General features: G+C 42.9%; 1 pseudogene; it reads right to left on the reverse strand.

Annotated features, from left to right (window-relative positions):
• Positions 1 to 19818: 19818 nt before the first annotated feature.
• LOC108287659 lies at positions 19819 to 20574 on the reverse strand (annotated as a pseudogene).
• Between the last annotated feature and the right edge of the window lie 6150 nt (positions 20575 to 26724).

Raw genomic sequence — 26724 nt, forward strand, 5'->3', positions numbered from 1 at the left:
TGCAATGGCGCAATCTCGGCTCACCGCAACCTCCGCCTCCTGGGTTCAGGCAATTCTCCTGCCTCAGCCTCCTGAGTAGCTGGGATTACAGGCACGCGCCACCATGCCCAGCTGATTTTTTGTAGTTTTAGTAGAGACGGGGTTTCACTATGTTGACCAGGATGGTCTCGATCTCTTGACCTCGTGATCCACCCGCCTCGGCCTCCCAAAGTGCTGGGATTACAGGCGTGAGCCACCGCGCCCGGCCCTCTAAGACATACTTCTTTTGCACTTCAACATCTCTGAACAGGATGTGCCTTATAACAGCTGGCGGCAGGCAGCAGGCGGTTGTGATGGAGCTGGCTCACTTTTACTCCTGCATCAAACTTGCAGAATATTGTCAGAAGATGGGAGAAACATCTCAGAGAATGGTGGAGTGCATTTTATGTATTATTATTATTTTTAAGGGAGAGTACTAGAGCCTGCGGGACAGCTACTCTCTTGGCTGTCTGCAAATGACTGAACCTTGCTAACATGTTTTTAAAGAAACGTGGCATCATCAACACTCTCAATGTCAAAGGATCATATTGTGCAAAAAAAGAAAAAAACAAAAGGCACCCATGTCTCTGTGGCAGAAAGTCACTCTAAAAAGTCAAGAAAAATTCTTCCAGTAGATACATATGACGGTGGTCTTAGAGGTGGCAGTACATGGGAACTTTCTAGATATTAAATGAGATGAGCTCATGAGACATCAACGCAATTCCTGGCTCATAGTTAGCGCTCCGGTACTCTGTGGGCCAGCCATGGGCCAGGTGCAGAAAATCCAAGGACGAACAAACAGGGAGTCTGCCCTCAGGAAGCGCACAGTCTAGCAGGAAGATGAGTCAGGTGCAGAGAAAACAAAGAGCAGGACGTGAGCCTTACAGAGCGTAACTGGTCATCTTTGAACTGTCTTTCCTCAAAGTTTAGAGAAAACCAGAAAATTTCTGTGCAGGCCAAATGCCTCTGAGTGGGGCTGACAGGACGATTCAAGCCCCTCACAGCGGCAGGGGCCCCTGGCAGAAGCTAGCTGCACAGGGCACCATGCAGACTGGAATGAATGAAACCCAGACACTCCTGCCTGGTATGGTTCAGAGGCTTTTTGTGTGCCCAACGAACCCCACTTGCCACAATGGGCAGAGATTTGTCCCAAAATCAATTATAGGTACAAAGTTCTTTCTAGAAAACATATTATTGAAAAACTTGTTTTTCTGAATTACATTCTGCTCAGTGTAATAGATATTATTAAATATTAGTTGAAATGAGTGAGTACACTGTGTCAAAGTATGACGGTCATAGGAGCACCAGCAGGGAAAGGGCGTTATACTGAGAAATAACAGTTCTCATACTTAACATTTAACTACTAACCTTTTTGATAATAAAATTATCGTAACAATAATATTTATTTAATACAATTGCAGATTTCTTCTGGAATCTCAAAGCTCAGTGGGGACTTTTGGCTTTAGCCTCAACTTTAGCCAAATATAGATGTTTAACAATTTAGGCTTTTGCAATCTGGCCAACTGCCCATGTAGAGCACCTCTATGCTCTTACCAGGGAAATGGGAGGCAGGAGACCCTGCCTGGACTGGTTTTAGTTCCCTGACTCCTCTGCTCTTTCCTGCCTTCCTGCCTACCCCACTTCCTAGATAAGTAATTGGGCTAAGGATGGACAAGTGCCTCAAACCAGGCTAAAGCCCTTCCCCATAATTTTTCTAAATGGAACCAGCAGGGAAAAACCTCTTTTTCTTTTCTTTTTTTTTTGAAACCTGAGAGGGATTTGACCTCAGAGCTGCTTCTGAAAGCTTTGTTCCTGGGCATGCAGGAAAAAATCAGGCAGGAAAGAAAAAAAGAAAGAGAATTTGTTCCCAGGATCTCAGAGCGGCCCTGCCTCCCATAGCGCTTCCTTCCTGGTTCTGTGAGTGAGACCAAGTTCCTTCCAAGAAATTCTCCACTTATATTGGTCTCAGTTGAATTTTTGTTGATTGTTACCAAATTAAGCCATGATGAATGTAGCTAGTACAGGGCATGGCACAGTCTTGCACATGCCAAGCCTGTGACTGTTGCCAAGCACTTGTCTCCTTCTGTGCCCCTGGAGTCAGGGCAGCGCCTTGCACAGGTAGATAGTTAGAAAGGTTGACCAAGTCTCCTGACCAAGTCTACATAACAACCAGCTAACAATAGGATGACAGGACCAAATCTGCATATATCATTATTAATGTTGAAACTAAATGGGTTAGACAACTCACTTAAAAGACACGGAATGGGAAGTTGGAATAAAGAAGTAAGACCCAACTATATTGTCTTCAAAAGACCCATCTCACATGCAGGGACATCCCCAGGCTCAAAGAAAAGGGATGGAGAAAGATCTATCAAGCAAATGGAAAACAAAAAAGAGCAGAGGTCCTTATTCTCATTTCAGACAAAACCAACTTTAAATCAACAATGATCAAAAAGGACAAAGAAGGGCTTTACATAATGATAAAGTGTTCAATTACAAGAAGACTTAACTATCCTGAATATATGTGCCCCCAACACTGGAGCCCAAGATTCATAAAACAAGTTCTTAGAGACTTACGAAAAGACTTAGATAACCACACGGTGAAAGTGGTAGACTTCAACACCCCACTGACAGTGTTGGAAGCTCACTGAGGCAGAATACTATTAATAACAAAGATATTTTTGACCTAACTTGATACTTGATCAAATGGACTTAATAGACATCTACAGAACATTCTACCCAACAAAACCCAGAATATATATTCTTCTCATCTGCACATGACACATACTCTAAAAGTGACCACACCCTTAACCGTAAAGCAATTCTCAAGAAATTCAAAAAAATCAAAATCATACCAACTACACTCTCAGACCACAGTACAATAAAAATAGAAATAAATACCAAGATCTCTCCAAACCATACAATTAAATGGAAATTAAGCAGTCTGCTTCAGAATGACTTTTGTGTAAATAATGAAATTAAAACATAAATGAATTCTTTGAAACAAATGAAAACAAAGATACAACATACCAGAATCTCAAAGCTAAAACAGTGTTAAGAGGCATGTTTATAGCACTAAAGGCCTGCACAAGAAGTTAGAAAGGCTCCAATTAATAAGCAAAGACATCTAGAAGAACTGGAAAAATAAGAACAAACCAACTCCAAAGATAGCAGAAGAAAAGAAATAACCAAAATCAGAGCTGAAGTAAGCAACATGGAAATGAGAAAAAACATACAAAAGATCAACAAAACCAAAAGTTTAATATCCCTCATGAATACAGATGCAAAAATTCTCAATAAAATACTAGCAAACTGAATCCAGCAGCATAAAGCTAATCCACCATGATCAAGTAGGCTTTATGTCTGGGATGCAAGGTTGGTTCAACATAGCAAATCAAAAAATGTGACTTATCACATTAACAGAACTAAAAACAAAACTGCATGATCATCTCAATAGATGCAGAAAAGGCTTTCCATAAATTCAACATCCCTTCGTGTTAAAAAATCCTCAACAAACTAGGCATCAAAGGTACATACCTCAACATAATAAGAGCCGTCTCCAACAAACCCCCAGCCAACATCATATTGAACAGGCAATACTGCCATTCAGAACCAGCACAAGGCAAGGATGCCCACTCTCATTACTCCTACTCAACATGGTACTGGAAGTCCTAGCCAGAGCAATCAGGCAAGAGAAAGAAATAAAAGGCATCCATAAAAGAGGAGAGGAGATCAGACTCTCTCTTTAAGACAACACGATACTTTACCTAGAAAACCCCCTATTCTTTACCAAAGGCAAATATCTTCAGTGAAGTTTCAGTATACAAAATGAATGTACAAAAATCAGCAGCATTTCTATACAGCAATGATATCTAAGCTAAAAGCCATATCAAAAATTCAACCCCATTCATAATAGCCACAAAAAGAGTAAAATACCTAGAAGTACAGCTAACCAGAGAGGTAAAAGATATCTAGGGCAAGACTTACAGAACACTGCTCAAATAAATCAGGGACAACACAAACAAACAGAAAAACATTCCATGCTTGTGGATAGAAAGAATCAATGTTGTTAAAATGACCATACTGCCCAAAGCTATTTACAGATTCAGTGCTATTGCCATCAAACTACCAATGACATTTTTCACAGAATTATACATCATTATTCTAAAATGTATTCAAAGCCGATAAAAAAGAGCCCAAATAGCCAAAGTAATCTAAGCCATAAGAACAAAGCTGGAGGCATCACACTACCTGACTTGAAACTGTATTACAGTAACTAAAACAGCATGGTACTGGTACAAAAATAGACATATAGACCAAAGGAATAGGTTAGAGAACCCAGAATTAAAGCCATATGCCTACAACAATCTGGTCTACAACAAAGCAAACTAAAACAAGCAGTGAGGAAATGACTTCCTATTCAGTAAATGCTGCTGGCATAGTTGGCTACCATATGCAGAAGGTTGAAACTGGACCCCTACCTTTCACCATATACAAAAATCAACTCAAGATAGATTGAAGACTTAAATGTAAAACCTAAAACTCTAAAGACTCTAAAAGAAAATCTAGGAAAGACCATTCTGGACATGGGCTGAGGCAAAGCCTTCATGATGAAGACTCTAAAAGCAACTGCAACAAAAACAAAATACCAGTCTGGGCAACATGGCAAAACCCCATCTCTACAAAAAAAATTTTTAATTAGCCAGGCATGGTGGCAAGCATCTGTAGTTCCATCTATTCAAGAGGCTGAGGTGGGAAGATTGCTTGTACCCAGGAGATCGAGGCTGCAGTGAGCTGTGATCACACCACTGCATTCCAGCCTGGGTGACAGAGCAAGACTCTGTCTCAAAAANAAAAAAAAAAAAAAAAAAAAAAAAATGACAACTGAGACCTAATTAAACTAAAGAGCCTCTGCACAGCCAAAGAACCTGTTAATATGGTAAATAGACAATCTACAGAATGGGAGAAAATATTAGCACATTGTGCATCCAGTAAAAGTATAATATCCAGAATCTATAAGAAACTCAAACAAATCAACAAGCAAAAAACAACCCCATTAAAAAATGCACAAAGGACATGAACAGACACTTCTCAAAAGAAGACATACACCTTGGGAGGACAAGGTGGGCAGATCATGAGGTCAGAAGTTCAAGACCATCTTGACTAACATAGTGAAACCCCATCTCTACTGAAAATACAAAAATTAGCTGGGTGTGGTGGCACACTCCTGCAGTCTCCGCTACCTGGGAGGCTGAGGCAGGAGAATCACTTGAACCTGTAGTCCTAGCTACCTGAGAGGTTTAGGTTGCAGTGAGCTAAGATTGTGCTACTGCACTCCAGCCTGGGTGACAGAGTGAGACTCCATCTCAAAATAAGTAAATAAATAAATAAATAAATAAATGAGACATACATTGCACATGCAACCAATAAGCATATACAAAAATGCTTAATATTACTAACCATTAGAAAAATGCAAATCAAAACCACAATGAGATACCAATAATCAAAAAAATAACAGATGCTAGTGAGGTCATAGAGAAAAGGGAACACTTATACAATGCCAGTGGGAATGTAATTAGTTCAGCCACTGTGGAAAGCAATATGGATTTTTCTCAAATAACTTAAAATAGAACTACCATTCCATCTAGCAATTCATACCTAAAGGTATATAAACCATTCTACCATAAAGACACAAGCATATGTATGTTCATTGCAGCGCTATTCACAGTAGCAAAGACATATAGTCAATCTAGAGGTCCATCAGTGGTGGACTTAATAAAGAAAATGTGGTACATTGACACCATGGAATACTGTGCAGCTGGGAAAAGAAAATTAGATCATGCCCTTTGCAAAAACATGGTTGGAGCTGGAGGCCATAAACCTAAGTGAATTAATGCAGGAATAAAAAACCAAATACCACATGTTCTTCATTATAAGTGAGAGCTAAACACTGAGTACACACGGACACAAAGAAGAGAATAATGGACACTGGGGCTTATTTCAGCGTAAAGGTGAGAGGAGGGTGAGAACTGAAAAACCACCTAGATGACTGGCAAGATGACTGAACAGGAACAGCACTGGTGTGCAGCTCCCAGTGAGGTCAACACAGAAGGAAGGTGATTTCCACTTTTCCAACTGAGGTACCTGGTTCATCTCATTGAGACTGGTTGGACAGTGGGTACAGCCCAAGGAGGGCAAGCTGAAGCAGGGTGGGGCGTTGCCTCATCAAGGGGTCATGGAACTCCCTCTCCTAGCCAGGAGAAGCCATTAGGGTCTGTACCCTGCACTCCAGCCCAGATACTGCACTTTTCCCATGGACTTTGCAACATGCAGACTGGGAGATTCCCTCCAGTACCTATACACCACCAGGTCCCTGGGTTTCCAACACAAACTGGGTAGCAATTTGGGCAGACACCAAGCTAGCTGCAGCAGTTTTTTTTGTTGTTGTTGTCATACCCCAGTGGCACCTGGAATGCCAGTGAGACAGAAATGTTCACTCCCCTGGAAAGAGGGCTGAAGCCAGGGAGCCAAGTGGTCTGACTCAGTGGGTCCCTCCCCCATGGAGACCAGCAAGCTAAGATCCACTGGCTTGAAATTTTCTCAGCCAGCAAAGTGGTCTGAGCTCGACCAGGGATGCACAAGCTTGGTGGGGGGAGGGGCATCCACCATTGCTGAAGCTTGGGTAGGCGATTTTAACCTCTTGGTGTAAACAAAGCCACTGGAAAGTTCGAACTGGGTGGAGCCCACCACAGCTCAGCAAGGCGGCTGCAGGTAGACTGTCTCACTAGATTCCCTCCTTGCTGGGCAGGGATCTCTGAAAAAAGACAGCAGCCCACCAAGGATTTATAAATAAAGCCCCTACCTTCCTGATAAGGGGTGATTGTGGGCACAGCTTCAGCAGACTTAAATGTCCCTGTCTGGCAGCTCTGAAGAGAGCAGTAGATCTCCCAGCACAGCATTCAAGCTCTGATAAGGGACAGACTGTTTCCTTAAGCAGATCCCTGGCACCCATGTATCCTAACTGGGAGACACCTCCCAATAGGGGCTGACAGACACCTCATACAGGAGAGTTCTGGCTGGCATCTAGTGGGTACCCCTCTGGGATGAAGCTACCAGAGGAAGGAACAGGCAGCAATATTTGCTGTTCTACAGCCTCTGCTGGTGATACCCAGGCAAACAGGGTCTGGAGTGGACCTCCAGCAAACTCCAGCAGACCTGCAGCAGAGGGGCCTGACTATTGGTAGGAAAACTAACAAACAGAAAGGAATATTTTCAACATCAGGAAAAAAGGATGTCCACTCAGAGATCCCATCAAAAGGTCACCAACTTCAGGGACCAAAGGTAGATAAATCCACGAAGATGGGGAGATACCAGTGCAAAAAGGCTGGAAATTCCAAAGCCCAGAATGCCTCTTCTCCTCCAAAGGATCACAACTCCTCGCCGGGAAGAGAACAAAACTGGACAGAGAATGAATTTGACGAACTGACAGCAGCAGACTTCAGAAGTTGGGTAATAACAAACTCCTCCAAGCTAAAGGAATATGTTTTAACACAATGCAAGGAAGCTAAGAACCTTGAAAAAAGGTTAGACAAATTGCTAACTAGAATGACCAGTTTAGAGAAGACCATAAACGACCTCATGGAGCTGAATAACACAGCATGAGAACTTCATGAAGCATACACAAGTTTCAATAGCTGAATTTATCAAGAGGAAGAAAGGATATCAGAGACTGAAGATCAACTCAATGAAATAAAGTGTGAAGACAAGATTAGAGAAAAAAGAATGAAAAGAAACGAAAAAAGCCTCCAAGAAATATGGGAGTATGTGAAAAGACAAAGTCTATGTTTGATCGGTGTACCTCAAAGTGACAGGAAGAATGAAATCAAGTTGGAAAACACTCTTCAGGATATTATCCAGAAGAACTTCCCCAACCTAGCAAGACAGGCTAACATTCAAATTCAGGAAATACAGAGAACACCATAAAGATACTCCCTGAGAAGAGCAACCCCAAGAGCAACCACAATCGTCAGATTATTCAAGGTTGAATGAAGGAAAAAAATGTTAAGTGCAGTCAGAGAGAAAGGTCGGGTTACCCACAAAGGGAAGCCCATTAGACTAACAGTGGATCCCTCTGCAGAAACCCTACAAGCCAGAAGAGAGTGGGGGCCAATATTTAACATTCTTAGAGAAAAGAATTTTCAGCCCAGAATCTAATATCTAGCCAAACTAAGCTTCATAAGTGAAGGAGAATAAAATCCTTCACAGACAAGCAAATGCTGAGATTTGTCACCACCAGGCCTGCTTTACAAGAGCTCCTGAAGGAAGCACTAAACATGGAAAAGAACAACCAGTACTAGCCACTGTAAAAACATACCAACTTGTAAAGACCATCGACGCTATGAAGAAACTGCAACTAACAAGCAAAATAACCAATTAGCATCATATGGCAGGATCACATTCACACATAACAATATTAACCTTAAATGTAAATGGGCTAAATGCCCCAATTAAAAGACAAAGACTGGCATATTGGATAAAAAGTCAAGACCCATCAGTGTGCTGTATTCAGGAGACCCATCTCACATGCAAAGAAACACATAGGCTCAAAATAAAGGGATGGAGGAATATTTACCAAGCAAATGGATAGAAAAATAAAAAAGCAGGGCTGCAATCCTAGTCTCCGATAAAACAGACTTTAAACCAACAAAAATCAAAAGAGACAAAGAAGGGCATTACATAATAGTAAAGGGATCAGTGCAACAAGAAGAACTAACTATCCTAAATATATATGCACCCAATACAGGAGCACCCAGATTCATAAAGCAAGTACTTAGAGACCTACAAAGAGACTTAGACTCCCATACAATAATAATGAGAGATTTTAACACCCTACTGACAATATTAGACAGATCAATGAGACAGAAAATTAGCAAGCATATCCAGGACCTGAATTCAGCTCTGGACAAAGCAGACCTAATAGACATCTACAGAACTCTCCACCCCAAATTCGCAGAATATACATTCTTCTCAGCACCACATCACACTTATTCTAAAATTGACCACATAATTGGAAGTAAAACACTCTTCAGCAAATGCAAAAGAATGGAAATCATAACAAACAGTCACTTAGAACACAGTACAATCAAATTGGAACTCAGGATTAAGAAACTTACTCAAAACCACACAACTACATGGAAACTAAATAACCTGCTCCCAAATGACTACTGGATAAATAATGAAATGAAGGCAGAAAAAAGATGTTCTCTAAAACCAATGAGAATGAAAACACAATGTACCAGAATCTCTGGGGTACATTTAAAGTAGTGTGTAAAGGGAAATTTATGGCACTAAATGCCCAAGAAGAAAGAAGCAGGAAGGATCTAAAATGGACACCCTAGCATCACAATGAAAAGAACTAGAGAAGCAAGAGCAAACAAATTCAAAAGCTAGCAGAAGACAGGAAATAACTAAGATCAGAGTAAAACTGAGGGAGATAGAGACACACACAAAAAAAACCTTTCAAAAAATCCATGAATTCAGGAGCTGGTTTTTTGAAAAGATTGAAAAAATAGATAGACTGCTACCCAGGCTAGTAAAGAGGAGAAAAAAATCAAACAGATGCAATAAAAATGACAAAGGGAGTAACAACACTGATCCCACAGAAATACAAACTACCATCAGAGAATACTATAAACACCTCTATGCAAATAAACCAGAAAATCTAGAAGAAATGGATAAACTCCCGGACACTTACACCCTCCTGAGACTAAACCAGGAAGAAGTTGAATCCCCAAACAGACCAGTAACAAGTTCTGAAATTGAGGCAGCAATTAATAACCTACTGACCAAAAAAAGTCCAGGACTAGATGGTTTCACAGATGAATTCTACCAGATGTACAGAGAAGAGTTGGTATCATTCCTTCCGAAACTACTCCACACAACAGAAAAAGAGGGAATCCTCCCTAACTCATTTTATAAGGCCAACATCATCCTGATACCAAAACATGGCAGAGACAAACCAAAAAAAGAAAATTTCAGGCCAATATCCCTGATGAACATCGATGCAAAACTCCTCAATAAAATGCTGGCAAACTGAATCCAACAGCACATCAAAAAGCTTCTTCACCACGATCAAGTTGGCTTCATCCCTGGGATGGCAAGGCTCGTTCAACATATGCAAATCAATAAACGTAATCCATCACATAAACAGAAACAATGACAAAAACCCTATGATTATCTCAATAGATACAGAGAAGGTCTTCAACAAAATTCAACAGCCCTTCATACTAAAAACTCTCAATAAACTAAGTACTGATGGAACATATCTCAAAATATCAAGAGCTATTTATGACAAACCCACAGCCAATACCATACTGAATGGGCAAAAGCTGGAAACATTCCCTTTGAAAACCAGCACAAAACAAGGATGCCCTCTCTCACCACTCCTATCATTATAGTATTGGACATTCTGGCCAGGTAAATTAGGCAAGAGAAAGAAATAAAGAGTATTCAGTTAGGAAAAGAGGAAGCCAAATCGTCTCTGTTTGCAGATGACAGGATCGTATATTTAGATGACCCCATCATCTCAGCTCAAAATCTCCTTAAGCTGATAAGCAACTTCAGCAAAGTCTCGGGATACAAAATCAATGTGCAAAAATTACAAGCATTCCCAAACATCAATAAGAGATAGCCAAATCATGAGTGAACTCCTACTCACAATTGCTACAAAGAGACTAAAATATCTAGGAATACAACTTACAAGGGACATGAAGGACCTCTTCAAGGAGCTACAAACCACTGCTCAAGGCAATAAGAGAGGACACACACAGATGGAAAAGCATTCCATGCTCATGGTTAGGAAGGATCAATATCATGAAAATTGCCATACTGCCCAAAGTAATTTATAGATTCCATGCTATACCATCAAGCTACCATTGACTTTCTTCAAAGAATTAGAAAAAACTACTTTCAATTTCATGTGGAACCAATAAAGAGCCTGCATAACCAAGACAATCCTAAGCAAAAAGAATAAAACTGGAGTCACCATGCTACTCGACTTGACTTCAAACTATACTACAAGGCTACAGTAATCAAAACAGCTTGGTACTGGCACCAAAACAGATATATAGACCAGTGGAACAGAACAGAGGCCTCACAAATAATACCACACATCTACAACCATCTTATCTTTGACAAACCTGATAAAAACAGGCAATGGGGAAAGGATTCCCTATTTAATAAATGATGCTGGGAAAACTGGCTAGCCATATGCAGAAAGCTGAAACTGGATCCCTTCCTTTCACCTTATATAAAAATTAACTCAAGATGGATTAAAGACTTAAATATAAGACCTAAAACCACAAAAACTCTATAAGATGCCTTTGGAAACCCCTAAGGAGTACCCCATGGGGTCCATGTCTAGCCTCAACCTAGGCCTCAAGTTTCCTAGAGAAGATGAAGATTATGGAGAAGCTGGTAAGGAAGTCATTCCCAGATCTAATAATGAAGAAGACGAAATGCCCATAAACTATTGTTAGCATTCCAAAACACCTAACGAACACCCTAGCTTCTATTCTTAATGGAACTGAAATAAGTACGAGACCAGTCAAGCAGCTGTCCAGGTCACCAATATATGAAAGCAACATTGATCTCAGTAAGAAATACAAGATGAGACCTCTGCCCTCCAACTCCTTATTTGGCTGGTTAAAAGTAAATGAAGTTGACAGCATTTACTAGGAAAAACAAGCAGGGGGGCCTGGTGTGGTGGCTCATGCTTGTAATCCCAGCATTTTGGGAGGCTGAAATGAGAGGATCTCTTGAGTCCGGGAGTTTGAGACCAACCGGGCAACATAGTGAGACCCCATGTCTGTAATAAAATAAAATAAGCCAGGCACGGTGGCACCCACCTATAGTCCTAGCTACTCATGAGGCTGAGGCTGGAGGATGCTTGAACCCAGGAGTTAGAGGCTGCAATGAACTATAATCATGCCAATGCACTCCAGTCTGGGTGACAGAGCAAGACGCTGTCTCAGAAAGGAAGGGAGGAAGGGAGGAAGGAAGGGAGGGAGGGAGGAGAAAAAAAAAGGGGGGGAAGGGGAGGGGACGAGAAATAGTTTCTGCTCTAATAATACTCTGCCTAGCCTCTTGGTTGATCACGTGAGGAACATGTCCTGGATATGGACAGAGGCACCTACAGCCCTCAGCTCGGACGATCAACAGGGACCTAGAGGGCTAATATCAGTCAGCTCAACACCAGAAAACCAGGAATGCCCGGCATAGTGCCATTCCTTGGAATGTTGTTATCCAGATTTTAAATACTGCCTCCCAGGAAGTTAACTCAGAAAATTACAAAAGCTACCAAAAAAGAAAATTAAAACTATGAAAGTCCATTTATAAAAAGAGAGAACATTTAAAATTGCACAGACAGAATTTAGCTCTACTAACATGTCAGTAACTGTGCTTGGTGAGCGAGTGAGTCTCATGTCATCCATGTACAAATGACAGAAAAATGTACAATAAAAAAAAGTTTCAAATAACTTGCAATGCACTATATAGCCCTTATTTTGAGCATACAGGAAAGCATAATGTTTTATTAAAAGAAAAATAAGCACTTTGGGAAGCTGGGGTGGGTGGATCACTTGAGGCCAGAAGTTCGAGACCAGCCTGGCCAACATGGCGAAACACCATCTCGACAAAAAATACAAAAATTAGCCAGGCATGGTGATGTGCACCTGTAATCCCAGCTACTTGGGAGGCTGAGGCACGAGAATCACTTGAACCCAGGAGGCAGAGGTTGCAGTGAGCAAGGTCGCAACCCTGCACTCCAGCCTGGGCAACAGAGTGAGACTCCATCTCAAAAACAAAAAAAGAAAAATAGTGTTACTATCTCTCCACCCCTGTGCTATATCAGTTTGGAGAGGCCTAGCAAAAGTGTATCCAAAATATATTTTAGCCTAAAACTGAAAGCCCAAGTATTAAAATAAATACTCAACAAAAGCCAAATGTCATGATCACAGCAAACCTTCTGAGATACACAAATAAACCTGTAAATTTATTTTAAATTTTAATTATTTGTATTATTTTACTATGAAAATCTTATTTTAGTTATTAAAACATTATACTTTGACATGATACAGAAAAACAAACAAGCAGAACTGTCAGTTGCTGTATTGTGCCCACAGTTGTTATACTGTGTGTTTGTATTACTAAGTAGTTGTTCACTTTTACCTGGCACATTTGATGATATCGCTAACCTTTTGACTCAAGGCAATGTAATTTTGGAAAATGTTTTCCAGTGACATGTTTTTACGATTTATAATTGTTGTAAGAAGAAGAATAGCCCACAAAGATATTCACATTTTAATAACCCAAACCTGTGAGCATATTACTTTACATGGCAAAAGGGGTTTTCTTTTCTTCTTTTCTTTTTTTGATTTTTGCAGGGTTTTTAAAAAATTTATTTTAGGTTTGGGGGTACATATCTAAGTTTGTTATATAGGCAAACTCGTGTCTCAGGGTTTTTTTGTACATACTATTTTGTCACCAGGTACTAAGCTTTGTACCCATTAGTTACTTTTTCTGCCCCTCTCCCTCTTCCCATCCTCCACACTCAAGTAGGCCCCAGTGTGTTTTGTTCCCCTCTTTGTGTCCATGTGCTCTCATTATTTAGCTCCCACTTAGAAGTAAGAACATGCACCATTTGGTTTTCTGTTCTTGTGTTAGTTTGCTAAGGATAATACCCTCCAACTCTATCCATGTTCCCACAAAAGACATGATCTTGTTCTTTATTACGGCTGCTTAGTATTCCATGCTGTATATGTACCACATTTTCTTTACCCAATCTGCCATGGATAGGCTTTTCTGTTGATTCCATGTCTGTGCTATTGTGAACAGTGCTGCAATGAATATTCATGTGCATGTGTCTTTATGGTAGAACGATTTCTATTTCCCTGGGTATACACCCAGTAATGGGATTTCTCGGTCTAATGGTAGTTCTGTTTGTTGCTCTTTGAGGAATCGCCACACTGCCTTCCACAATGGTTGAATTAATTTACGTTCTCACCAATAGTGTATAAGTGTTCCCTTGGCAAAAGGATTTTCAAGGTGTAATTAAGATACTGAAATGGGGAGATTATTCTGGATTAACTGAGTGAGCCCAATGTGATCACAGAGCCTTTATGAGGGGAAAGAGAGGCATGGAGTCAGAGAAGGAGGTGTGACAAAAGAAGAAGAGGTGAGAGAAGGAGCAAGACCGAGCAGGGTGCAGGCAGGTGGTGGTTGTTGGGGAGGACTGATTTGAAGATGCCACCGCTGGCTTTAAAGATGGAGGAGGCAGCTGAAAGCCAAGGAATGCAAGCAGCCCGCAGAAGCTGAAAAGCCAAGAAAATGGATTTTCCCCTAGAGCCTCCAGATGAAACACAACCCTGCTGATGACTCTTGTCCTCAGAAAATTTATTTTGGACTTCTGACCTCCAGATCTGTCAGATAACAAATGTATGTTAAACCATTGACTCTGTGGTTACTTTGTTATAGCAGAAATAGGAAACAAATAAAATAACTTAAGGAAGTTTTAAAAGATTTTCCTATCTTCAGCTTAAGAAAATGATTGGTGGTCTACAGCAATCATCCTGACAACTAAAAAACCCAGTCTCCAAAATTCAAAACTATAAGGAGTTATCTTCTTAAAGCATTTTTACAAAAAATGTGTTAAGAAATTTGATGATTAGGAAGATCACAGTATATTTAGGGTCCCTCATTTTTCTCTAGTACTTCTGTTTCACATTCTTAGTATTTTTTTTTTTTTTTTTTAGACAGGGTCTTGCTGTAACCCAGGCTGGAATGCAGTGGCATGATCTAGGCTCACTGCAGTGTGCACCTCCTGAGCTCAAGTGATCTTCCTACTCAGCTTTCCAAATAGCTGGGACTACAGGTGTGCACCACCATGCCCAAGTATTTATTTGTTTTTGTGTCGGTGTGTGTCAATAGGGTCTCAATATGTTGCCCAGGCTGGTCTTGAACTCCCGAGCTCAAGCCATTTGCCTGCCTTGGTCTCCCAAAGTGCTGGGATTACAGGTGTGAGCCTCTGCACCTGGCTAATAGTCTTTAATATTTCTGGATTGAAGATAATTTATCACACATGTTTACATAATTTTAGATTTTTCCCCACCTTATGAAATTTTGAGTTTGGTGGCAAAGCTGACATTCTACTTTTAATTAATCTTTAAGAAAATGTGAAGAATTTCCAAGTAGAATGTAGTCTTGAAATATTTTGCCCTAAAAAATTAAACAGCTAAAAATTACAGTTCTTAATGTTTAAATGCTGGTGAATAAAATCATTCTACAAAGATTAGAATTATCATGGAAACTCTTATTAATCTCTCTTATTAAGCTTATTATTTAAACTCTATAAACTTAGTAAACAAAAGATAATATTCTTTCTCAACTAATCTAGAGATAAGGCATTTTTCCTAATATTTTTATTAACTACTTTCCTAATTTAAAAACTTTTTTTGGTAGAGATGGGGTTTTGCTATGTTGCCCAGGCTGGTCTTGACCTCCTGGTCTAAAATGATCCTCCTGTCTCAGCCTCCCAAAGTGCTGGGATTACAGGTGTGAGCCAATAGCGTCTAATTTTTTAAACTATGTGAAAATAATACTTACATTTTGCATAATATGAACAGCATTCACAATCATTACATTTTGTATCATTTTACTCATCCAATTACATATATTTTCAAGGAGCTGTTTTTCTCCAAAGTATACATCTAGAATCCTTATCAGAATTTGAGAGGAAATATTCAAATAGTAACAATATATCTAAACAAAAGCAGAAAATGCAAAGAAGGAAGAAAATACTACTAATAAACAGTATATCTGATTGACATGCTTTGTTCATACCACTACCATTATTCCACAGACTATGCAACCAGGAGAGAGATTACCTGCCGATTCCCTGACCGAAGCAATCGCCCAAACCACAGGGGCAAGAAGCCTGGTAAGAACACTTCCCAGACTCCCTGGCTGGCAGACTTCAGGTTAGATTCTACCCATGAGAGTCACTCGCTTGTTTGGGTGATGCAGAAGAGAAGGAGAAGCCAGTGTTTCAGAGGCAGGACAGGGAGACTCACAGCAGCAGCAGCAACTCCTGTGGGGTTCTGCATGGAGTTGGGGGCATCTCCTTGACAATCTCCCACCTTGATGCTACAGGAAGCTGACACCATTCATGGCCACTTCCCTGGGATCTCTGAACTTTCAGATTCATAGGTGGCCCCAGAACTTTGGGAGGCCGAGGTGGGCAGATCACTAGGTCAGGAGATCGAGACCATCTGGGCTAACACGGTGAAACACCATCTCTACTACAAATACAAAAAAAATTAGCTGGCTGAGGTAGCATGTGCCTTTAGTCTCAGCTACTCAGGAGGCTGAGGCAGGAGAATCGCTTGAACCAGGGAGGCAGAGGCTGCAGTGAGCTGAGATCGCGATGCCACTGCACCACCTGGGCAACAGAGCAAGGCTCTGTCTCAAAAAAAAAAAAAAAAAGAAAGAAAGAAAGTGGCCTTTCTGGCCTTTCTTCTCCCTGCTCTTGTGAGGTTGTGAATGCCTCTAGTGCCCTGTATTGAACCTTTTCCTTCTCTAAATACCTAGAGTGACTCCTGTTTTCTGACAAAACTTTGGCTAATACAACAACATGCACATACAGTCACAAGATCATCGATCACCCTCAAGTTCAGGGAAGACACGGTATCTTGAAGCAGGCATCTGAGTATGTGGCCTCCAAAAGCTGAAGACAAAGCAAAGCAGATCTCGCCTAACCACCGAGGCTGAAGCCGCGTTCCTGTGCACCCCAGTTACTGTCCAGCCAGGGCAAACCCACAGGTCTTCATCTGACCGTGACAATGTTCAGTGAGGCTGCTCAGCCTTGCTAACAGTCAACTGTCTTTGTTTTTTTCACAGGATGAAATCAGCATAGTGAGGTTATAATACTGCTGGCCTGGGGGCACTTGGGCTCACACAACCTGAGAAAAACAACCATTACCAACCCGTCAAGTTGCTAGTTAGAGTCTTTCCACATGTGAAGGTGCCCTAAGTAGGGCTGGGAGTAAATGAACAGTAAAATGCATCCTTTGTGGTGCAAATGACAGGAACTCCCTCTCCCCCCCAACCAACACACGCACCCATAGAGGAATGGGGAAAACAGGGCAAGGAAGTCAGCTCAGAGGCAATAATAAAAAAAAAAAAACCTACTATGCACCCAATGTTGTGCTGGTCCAGTGGTTCTCCATGTTTTTGGTCTTAAGGCCCCTTAAAAATTATTGATGGCCCCAGAGAACTTCTGTTTATTGATCATTATCATTTTATAAATTCAAACGGAGAAAATTTTACACTTGATCTTAGCCAAAAAGCCGAGAAGCAACGAAACTGAGAACATTTTTAGAAGAATACATAGCACACATTCCAACAGCTGTCAGAGCCAGTAAGTTGCCTTTGGAAACCACAGGGATGAGAAAATGAGAGCAAAAGGGTAAATAACATCTTGGTATTTTCATGAAAACAGTGTTGACCTTGGAGCTACCCTGAAAGCGTGGTGGGGACTCCGGGACCACACTGTGACAGTTGCCGTGCTAGGCTGTTGTATCATAGCCTAGCTCGTTTCCTTCTCTTAATGCTGAAATGTGTGTGATTACTATTCTCCTTTGACAGGGGAAGAAATGGGATCAGAAAGGCCGAAGTGACTTGCCGTTGGTGGCAGTTACTCCACAGCAGACCAGGATTTAGCCCTGCTCTCTCTGCCTCCAGAGCCTCCATTTGAACAGAGGACCCGACCACCAGGGCCAGACTCAGGAGGAGTAGCTGGAGAGTCCCCAGGCCGTCATGAGGAACCCTGCAGTGAGAAGAAGGAACCTTCCCCTCGGGAACCGACTGGTCATGAGGGAAACTGGAGTGTCCAGGCTTACCCCCACTGCAAAATGGGCCCACAGCATTGACATTAGAGTCCGGGACAAGGAGGAAGCCTGGAATAGAGACCTGGCTGCCAGCGCAGGCTTTGACATCAGCTCAGGGCTGGGAGGGAGTTCCCATGGTATTTTGCTCAAAGTCTCTCTCTAGCCCAGCCCCTTAGGTCCCTCATGACGGCCTGGGGACTCTCCAGCTACTCCTCCAGAGTCTGGCCCTGGTGGTCGGGTCCTCTGTTCAAATGGAGGCTCTGGAGGCAGAGAGAGCAGGGCTAAATCCTGGTCTGCTGTGAAGTAACTGCCACCAACGGCAAGTCACTTAGGCCTTTCTGATCCTGTTTCTTCTCCTGTCAAATGGGAATAGTAATCACACACATTTCAGTGTTAAGAGAACGAAACCAGTTAGACTATAATACAACAGCCTAGCACGGCAACTGTCACAGTGTGGTCCAGGAGTCCCCACCACTCTTGCAGGGTAGCTCCAAGGTCAACACTGTTTTCATGAAAATACCAGGATGTTATTTATCTTCTTGCTCTCATTTTCTTATCCTTGTGGTTTCCGAAGCCCCTTAGGGGCTGGGCTGGAGAGTGTCTTAGAGCAAAACACCATGGGGACTCCCTCCCAGCCCTGAGCTCTCAGTCCTGCATCTGGACTAGAATCTCAGGGTCGGCTGGTCAGCTGAGGGTGGGAGATGGGGCTGCGTAGTCTGAGAGGGAACACAGCTCTATTCTTGCTAATCCACATGGGCAAAGGATCAGCCCAGAGAATCTGGGGCCTTTTCCAGGACCATAATAGGTGATTTTGCTCCAAAGCCTCCCAGTGGAATATCAGTTTAAATCCACCGAGAGCAAGTTTTATATTAGAACGGCATTCCATAGCTACTGCTGGCCTTCCACTGGGGCGCTCTGTTTCCAATCTCCAAGATGTCAAACAATTTTAAAGGCACAGAAGCCCAGCCAGGCAGGCAGTGGCAGAAGGCATGTGGCTGCCAGCATTCCCACAGCAAATGCTCAAGGCAGCTTCAGGGCAGCCCCCACCCCCACCCTGACCCCAGACTCTGGTCTCTATTCTGCTTCCAGCTCCAAGACAGGCTGGCGGAACAGCTGGCCGACAAACCTGGGGTGCTCATAGCTACTCACTCAGACCCTTTGTGGGGTACATGACTGTCCACACCCTCAAGGCAGCCTGCATTTGCTTATTTAGATATCTAGCTCCTGGGCACAGTGTCTGGAATCACAGGCCACTGCCAGGTCCCCCGTGGCCACCGCACTCCCCGCCAGCCTGGCATACTCCTTGTGCCGCCTCCCAGGCAGGGATGGCCACATTCTGTCAGCAAAAATAACACCAACAATCACTTGTACTGTGAGGCTGTTTCCACTCCAGCTTCTCATGCCGTCTTGCTGGAGCTTTACAGAAGCCTCCCAGGCTTTGCAGGTGACAGTCCATTGTCCTCTTTCTTTATAGGTGAGGAAGCTGAGGCCTGGTGGGTGAAAGCGTGTGTCTAAGGTCACTCCATGGGAGAGCTGGCACTAGGTCCCAGGTCTCTCCGTCTCAGCCCAGGGTCCCCTCTGCTGTCTGGCATTTTTGGGGTGAGGTGCAGCGCAGGAACAATGCAGGGCACTGGAGCCAGAGGTGTGGTGAGCCCAGGGCCCCTTTCTCGCCTTTGTCTCATTACTGGTGGTCACTGGCCGTGAGTCCTCAAAGGATCATTCTCTGAGCTTAGAAACATACAAATCAGGAATTTCAATCGGCTGAGCGGTCGGTTTCATTTTAATTTTCTTTCCTAAATTTAATTAAATATTAATTTTTTTTTGAGTCTGATCTTATTTATTTGTTACTCAAAAAATCTTATTTCTGACTGGATTCAGGTTTGGGAGTAGAAGCTCACAGAGACGAAAGTCTGCATCTCTTTGCAATTTGCTCCTGGCGCTTCTCTTTAGCCTCCTTCATTCTCTTGGCCAAAAGTTTAGCATATCCTGCGGCCTCTTCCTTGTTTTTCTGAGTACACTGCTTCTTTAGAGCAATACGCTGCCGTTTGTGCTGCAGGACCCATGGAGTAACAAGACGCTGACTCTTGGGTGCTTTGGTCCTGGGTTTCTTACCTTCTCTGTTTAAGGGCTTTCTTACAGCATACTGGCGGACATCATCTTCTTTAGAGAGATTGAAAAGTTTGCGGATTCTGCTAGCTCTTGTGGGCCCCAGGCGACGAGGCACAGTGGTATCAGTTAGCCCAGGAACATCCTTCTCTCCTTTTTTTACAATAACCAAGTTGAGAACGCTCAGATTAGCATCCACAATGCAACCACGAACTGATTTTCTCTTTCTCCAGTTCTCCTTGGTCTGTAACAGGAATGCCCCTTACTCAGTAGCAGGCGGACACGGCCATGAGTCAAGACACGCTGCTTCATGGGGAAACCTTGTTTGTCGTTCCCAACGCTGATTCGGACCACATAACCCTTCCGTTCTTCACCCAGAGCGTCAGCAGCAACTTCTGTCACCGTGCGCTTCTCATAAAAAGCACGAAGTTTGCGTTCATCGTCCACTTCAATGAGTTTCTGGCAGCCAGTGGCTGGGAAGGAGATGTTCAGCTTCATCTGGAAGCAGCTATCAAATATTAAATTTAAACGTAAATGGAGAGATTAAAATTGAATACTCAAATCTCTCTCTCCATTTAAGCAACTCCCCTGTGCCTCCTGTTCCTGGTTTCTGCAAAAAGGAGCCTGCCTTTGGCCATCTCAGGAGCATTGGTGGGTGAAGCTCATCTTTGGAATCCTTCTTGGAATATGATCGTGGTTACTCTGCACTTTATTTAACCACATGCCCAGGTGGAAGAAAACCTCTGACTTTCCAGCCACCATGTAATAGGCCCTGCATCCTGCCTTCCTGGGCTTGGGTCATGGTGAGAAAGAGGGCTCACCTCTCTTTTGGGACGAAGGGAGGTTAGCCCTTATCTCGGTAAAGCCACCTCTGGGAAGCGGCGATTTGCCCAGTGGTAAACGTGGGGTGGTCCTACCAGACACAGGCCAGGAGGACCTCCAGGGCTCCCCGCCCCCACTTGTGCAGTGGTGGGAGGCAAGCCTTAGCACTTAACAGGCTGTTGCTGGACAGATGGGGCCCAAAGCAGGGTCAGGGACAGTCAGGCAGCCAGAGGGAGCCATGTGAGGTCTCGGCAGCGGGACCCCGGCTTGGTCCAGGTGCCCTCACCTCTGACTCTTTACCCAGAGGAGCGGTGTGCACGGAAGGAAGTTCACTGGGCTGAAGACACCGGGCTCCATGTTGAGTTGTGCTGTTAGGAAAGGCCTGATGCACGAGTGTCACGGAACAGCAGAGAGGACCCTCCACGCACAGTCATGATCTCACGTCTCGGGGCTGGCTGGCCGCCCCAGCAGTTACAGGATGCTGAAGTGGACTTGGGGGAGAAGCACTCACATGGGCACTCAGAGCTTCTTGCCTCTCATGAAGAGGAACCCAGCACTTCTGTGTCTGGAGAGATTCCGCCAAGAGGCTGCTGGAGCCAGTCTCGGGCTGGACAGAGACCTTGTGGGTGACTCCAAATTGCCTTTAGGGGCCAGCTCCCTGCAGTGCCCTGCTAGGAAAAGTCCTTGGGAATCTAAGGAAAGGCACTCTACCAAGCAAAAGGCTCAGCTTTGTGCTGTGAAGGCCAACCTTCCTCTCTACAGCAACTCCTCTTTGTAGACAAGTGTCCTCAGCCCTCAGTCTCCCATGGCAGTGTTAGAACAGCACGTTTTATCCCTCACTCTTGGCCATTTGGGTGCTGGGGTCAGCAAAGGTGTAAACTGCTTCCTGAGTCACCATTGGTGAGACGGTGGCTGATGGCTCACAGGGCTGCGATCAGAAGCAGATGGGACGGCAGGTGAGTAAACAAACAGCTGCAAGAGAATGTGATCTGTCCTTCGTGGAGGCGAGGACCAGGTGCGGGGAGAGTGGCAACGATCCTGACTAACACTGTGGGAGAAAAGAGCCTTTGAGGGCGTGATGCCGCCCCAGCCTGCCAGGGTACTGCCTGCTCAGAAGGCTGCCGGCATGCCCGGGGAGGCCCAGAGAGGCGACTGGGAAGACAAGGGCTGAAAGGAAGGAGTCAGAGGGCTGCCCCAACACGCTGATAATGCCTAAGATGGCTCCCTGGGTGGCAAGCCTGACCCCTGCCCACTCCTGAGAGCAGATTCTTAGAGCAGGCTTCTGATAAAGGTGCAGAATGAGTCAGGGTCACTGGGTGCAAGTAACAGAAACCAATGGGCCAATTTAAGCCAAGAAGAAATCCGTAGGGAGGATGATGAGGTGCTCACAGAATCGGCAGAACTTTTTGGAGAAGCCAGGCTTGGAAAATAGGAACCAAGAGAGGACAGCAGCCAGCAGGTCAAGGGCACGCCCCAGAAACACCTACCATTTCCAGAAGTCATCTTTCAACTCTTCCTGCATCTTGGCCGCTTTCTCCAAGGGTCAAAGTTTCAAATGGCAGAAACATGAATCCTAATCCCCGCATCTGGCTGCCAGAGGGCAGGGAGCAGGCCTTCGTGGGTCCTGGTGTCTGGGGAAGGGAGGCCTGGAAGCCTTACGGACAGACATCCGGCTTTTCCTCACTCAGCCTTGCAGTGGCTAGAGAGCTGCTGACTTTGGGGATTGGGCAGCAATTGCCAGGAGGAAGCATCTCTTCCTCCAGGGGTTTTACTCCTCCTAAGCTATGGAAAAGTTCAGTAACAGCTCGAGGTTGGAGGTATCCCAGGGTCCCAGGCTGGGAGGAGGGCAGAAGTTACTTTTCTAGTTTCTACCTTTCCTAATAACTAATTCCTTTCTTTCTATGACTTTTTGAGAAAATAATTTGTTGTCATCTATATAGGAGAGATCCACTGTGTACAGTATGAGGCAGAGGTAGGGGAATCCCAGACAGAACATAATGAGGACTCCTCTGTAGAGGAATTTTAATGATTGGAATTTATTAAATGCCTACTGTATGTCAGGTGCTGGATTAAATACACTTTTATGTGGCAGGGAGAATCATTTATTTTAAAACCTTGCTACACACTATGTGTAATAACCTGAAACTGAAAGCTACCCAAATGTGTTTATAAGAATAAATATCTTATAATATATTCCTATATTAGAATACTGTAGTATAGCAGCATTCTTGGAACCTGGTCTGCCCCTATGGGTCCCTGTGATCCTTTCAGGGAAGCTGCAAAATCAAACCTATTTTCATAACAATTCTAAGATATTATTTGCCTCTTCCACTTGATGTACAAAACCATTGGTGGGTAAAACTGCAGGTGGCTTAACACAGATCAAGGCAACAGCACGAAACGGAACTAGCAGTCATTGAATCATTCACTCCCATACATCCTCACTGCAAAGTTTTCAATTTCACTCAAGACTGTATCTTGATGAAGCAGTAAAACTTATTAATTTTAGTCTCAACCCTTGAATGCATGTCTTTTTAATATTCTGTGTGACAAAATAAGGAGTTTGCATAAAGCGCTTCTGCTAAATACTGAAGTACAGTGGACATCTTGAAGAAAAGCATTTGTGAGATGGTGTGAGTGCAAACTGAACTAGCTACTTCCTTGTACGTGATTCTTGGTGTACACGTGCAGAGATTCTTGGATTGCGATGAAATTTCTAGGTCATAGAGTATGGGCATGTTCAACTTCACGAGAAAACATCAAACTATTCTCCAAAGGAATTATTAGACCTGTACATTTTTTTGGCCAAATGAAATGGTCTTTCATTTCAGTCTTCATTTTTGTTTTCCTAATCATTAATGAGGCTGAATGTTCACGGACCACACAGATTGCCTGCCACTGCTAATTTTGAATCAGCCTAGTCAGCTAATGTCACAGAAAATGTCAACATGAGCACATGTGATACTAGCCAGGGATGGGAGAAGTGGTTTAGTATGACCGTATTTAATGTGATCTAAGATGGAATCAGTTATAAGATGCACCATCAGCTTAATATAGATTTAATGAAAAAAAGTCATATCAAATTAAACACTTTTTAAAAAACAAATAATAGTATACTGTATCAGTCCATTTTCACCCTGCTATAACGAACTGCCTGAGACTGGGTAATTTATAAAAGGAAAGAGGTTTAATTGATTCACAGTTCAGAAGGAAACTAACAATTATGGCAGAAGGCACAGGGGAAGCAAGGCATGTCATACATGGCAGCAGGAAGGAGCGTGTGGGGGTAACTGCCACTTTAAAAACCATTAGATCTCATGAGAACTCTGCCACTATCATGAGAACGCGTATGGGAACTGCCCCATGATCCAGTCACCTCTCTCAAGTCCCTCCCCTGACAGTGGGGATTATAATTCAAGATGAGATTTGGGTGGGGAAACAGAGTCAAACCATATCATGTACATTTATCTATATAATCATATAGCATTTTCTTCTTTAATATCATCATCAATTCTAAGTTTTCTTTGCACTTACAGTCTAAAGACTCTTCCCAGTTGAGGCAAATACTAGAAATATAGAATTATAGAAACTGTGCCCAAGAACTTGACCTCCTGAGTATATTCAGTAAAGTCAGTTAATATGCCAGGTTTTGCATGCATTTCCTATTTGGTTAAACTCATGGTTTCCTTTTCTCTGCAATCGAATCCAAAAATTTGAAAGTCACCCAGATACTTTTGACAGATAGATGTGCACTGTCTAGTGATAATCGTTCACAGGGCACAAATTAACCACAGCAGCCTGTCCCAGCTCTCAATTCTGCAATCTCCTTGGAAAGCTTTGCTAAGTTTGCCTAGCTGAGTGATGACAGCTATGTCTCAACTCACTCCTCTATTTGCTGCTAGTGAATTTGGGTTGACATCAATTAAAAGACACAACCCAATCTCAGAAATGTTCAGAAGTGAAAGAGTGTACATCTTATTTTTCCTCTAATTAACTATTAAATTAAAAAAATATATATATGTGTATTTATGTATAGGTAAGTGTGTGCATGCGTGTGTGTGTGTGCACGTGTGCGTGTGTGTGTGACCAACATTTATTAAGCATCTTCCAGGTGATAACTTCCTGACTCCATGTCAGGAACTCTCCATTTATTCTCTCTAATCTTTACAGTAATTTTGTGAGGTAGATGAAATCCTCATTTTAAAGGAAACTGAGGTTCAAAAGGCCAAGATAACGTGACCAAGACTCATAAGTTGCAGAAACGTAATTCAAATCCAAGTCTGTCTAACTTCAAAGCCAATAAACTTTCTAACACGTATGAATCTCTTTTTTAGGTACCAAATTCCATGGACCACTACTAGGTAAGACCTCAAATGAATTATTCCTAGTTCTGCCTTTTATGTCTCTAAGGTTGGATGCTTCCATTTATGAAGAGGTTACTGGCAGGGACAATGGAGAGATTTACAAGAGAGTTGAGCAATGTTAAAAATAACAACAAGGTATTTGCTGCTAATCCTGTTAAGCTCCCTTGAGCTCTGCACTGAGTAGGGAGGGCGTGCATCTCAGGTTGCTGTTAGAATCTCCCACATCTTCCCACCTCAGCCAGGGCTTGGTGTCGCTTCTAGTGTCCATGGGTGCAAAACCCTATTTTTTTTGTTATGATGAACTGTCATAAAACTGATGTGCTAACATTAATAAGGAGGCTAGTTTCGGCCCTGGAATGTACTTCTTTTCATTAAGAGTGTCCTAGCCCAGAGGGCTCTAGACAGGGACTGATGCATGGTGGTGTTGATCCAGACTCAGGGGTTTATATTTTTGCCAATCTCCAAATTACACGCAGGTCCATTTGGAGCTCCTAAAGGCCTGAAGGACCTGGGGGTGGGGATGGCGGCGGAGGGTGGGCGGGGGAGGTTCTCTAACATCAGATACAACAACCCCTAAGCTATATTGGGCAAGTAAAAACTTGTGAGTACTCATACCTTGCTGAAGGAGAATGTTCCTTCATCACCCTCAAATGGATGGCTTAGTTTGGCCTATCACAAACTTTTCATCACCAAAAACCCCATTCTGTCCCTTTTCCTGCTGGGCTTCTTCTTAGAAGGACTTTTATCCACCAAGTTGCATGTTGGCTTTAAACAATTCTCTATGAATTAGATATAATCAGCAGAAAAGAGAATTCCAGCCGAAAGGAAAAGAACATGAGATTTTACTCAGCCTGCCAAGGGAACATTATCTCAGGTAAAACATAATTTTCCTCAGGCTTTTTCTCGAAATGTGAAAAATAACTCCACAGTTCCACTCACTACCTTTTCAGCTAAATCCTCAGGGGTCCGGTGACCTGGATTTGAAACCACCAGTACGATTTTCTCAACACAGTTCACTGAGCTTTGTGGTTGACCTTGGGACCAGTCACCACTCACTTTCCACTCCTGCCTTTGGATCAAGCCAATCTACACAGAAAACAAGGTACTGTATTTCTTCAATCCAGAGATACCATATTAGATTTTTCACTGAGGTATAATTTACACCCAGCAAAATTCATTCTTTTCTATGTAAAAATTCTGAGTTTTGACAAATGCATACATTCGTATCATCACCATCATAATCAAGATATGTAACAGTTCCATCACCCCAAAAAAATTTCCTTGTGCCACCACGTAGCCATCCTTCCCGTTTACTTCTGGCCCTTTGCAACCACTGATCTTTTCTGTCACCTGGGCTGGAGTGCAGTCGTGCGATTATGGCTCACTGCAACCTCAACCTCAAGCAAGTAGCTGGGACCACAAGTGTGCACCACCACACCTGGCTAATTCTTAAAAATTATTCTGTAGAGATA

This window comes from Cebus imitator, unplaced genomic scaffold (genome assembly GCF_001604975.1).
Source record: "Cebus imitator isolate Cc_AM_T3 unplaced genomic scaffold, Cebus_imitator-1.0 Scaffold350, whole genome shotgun sequence".
NCBI lineage: Eukaryota > Metazoa > Chordata > Mammalia > Primates > Cebidae > Cebus > Cebus imitator.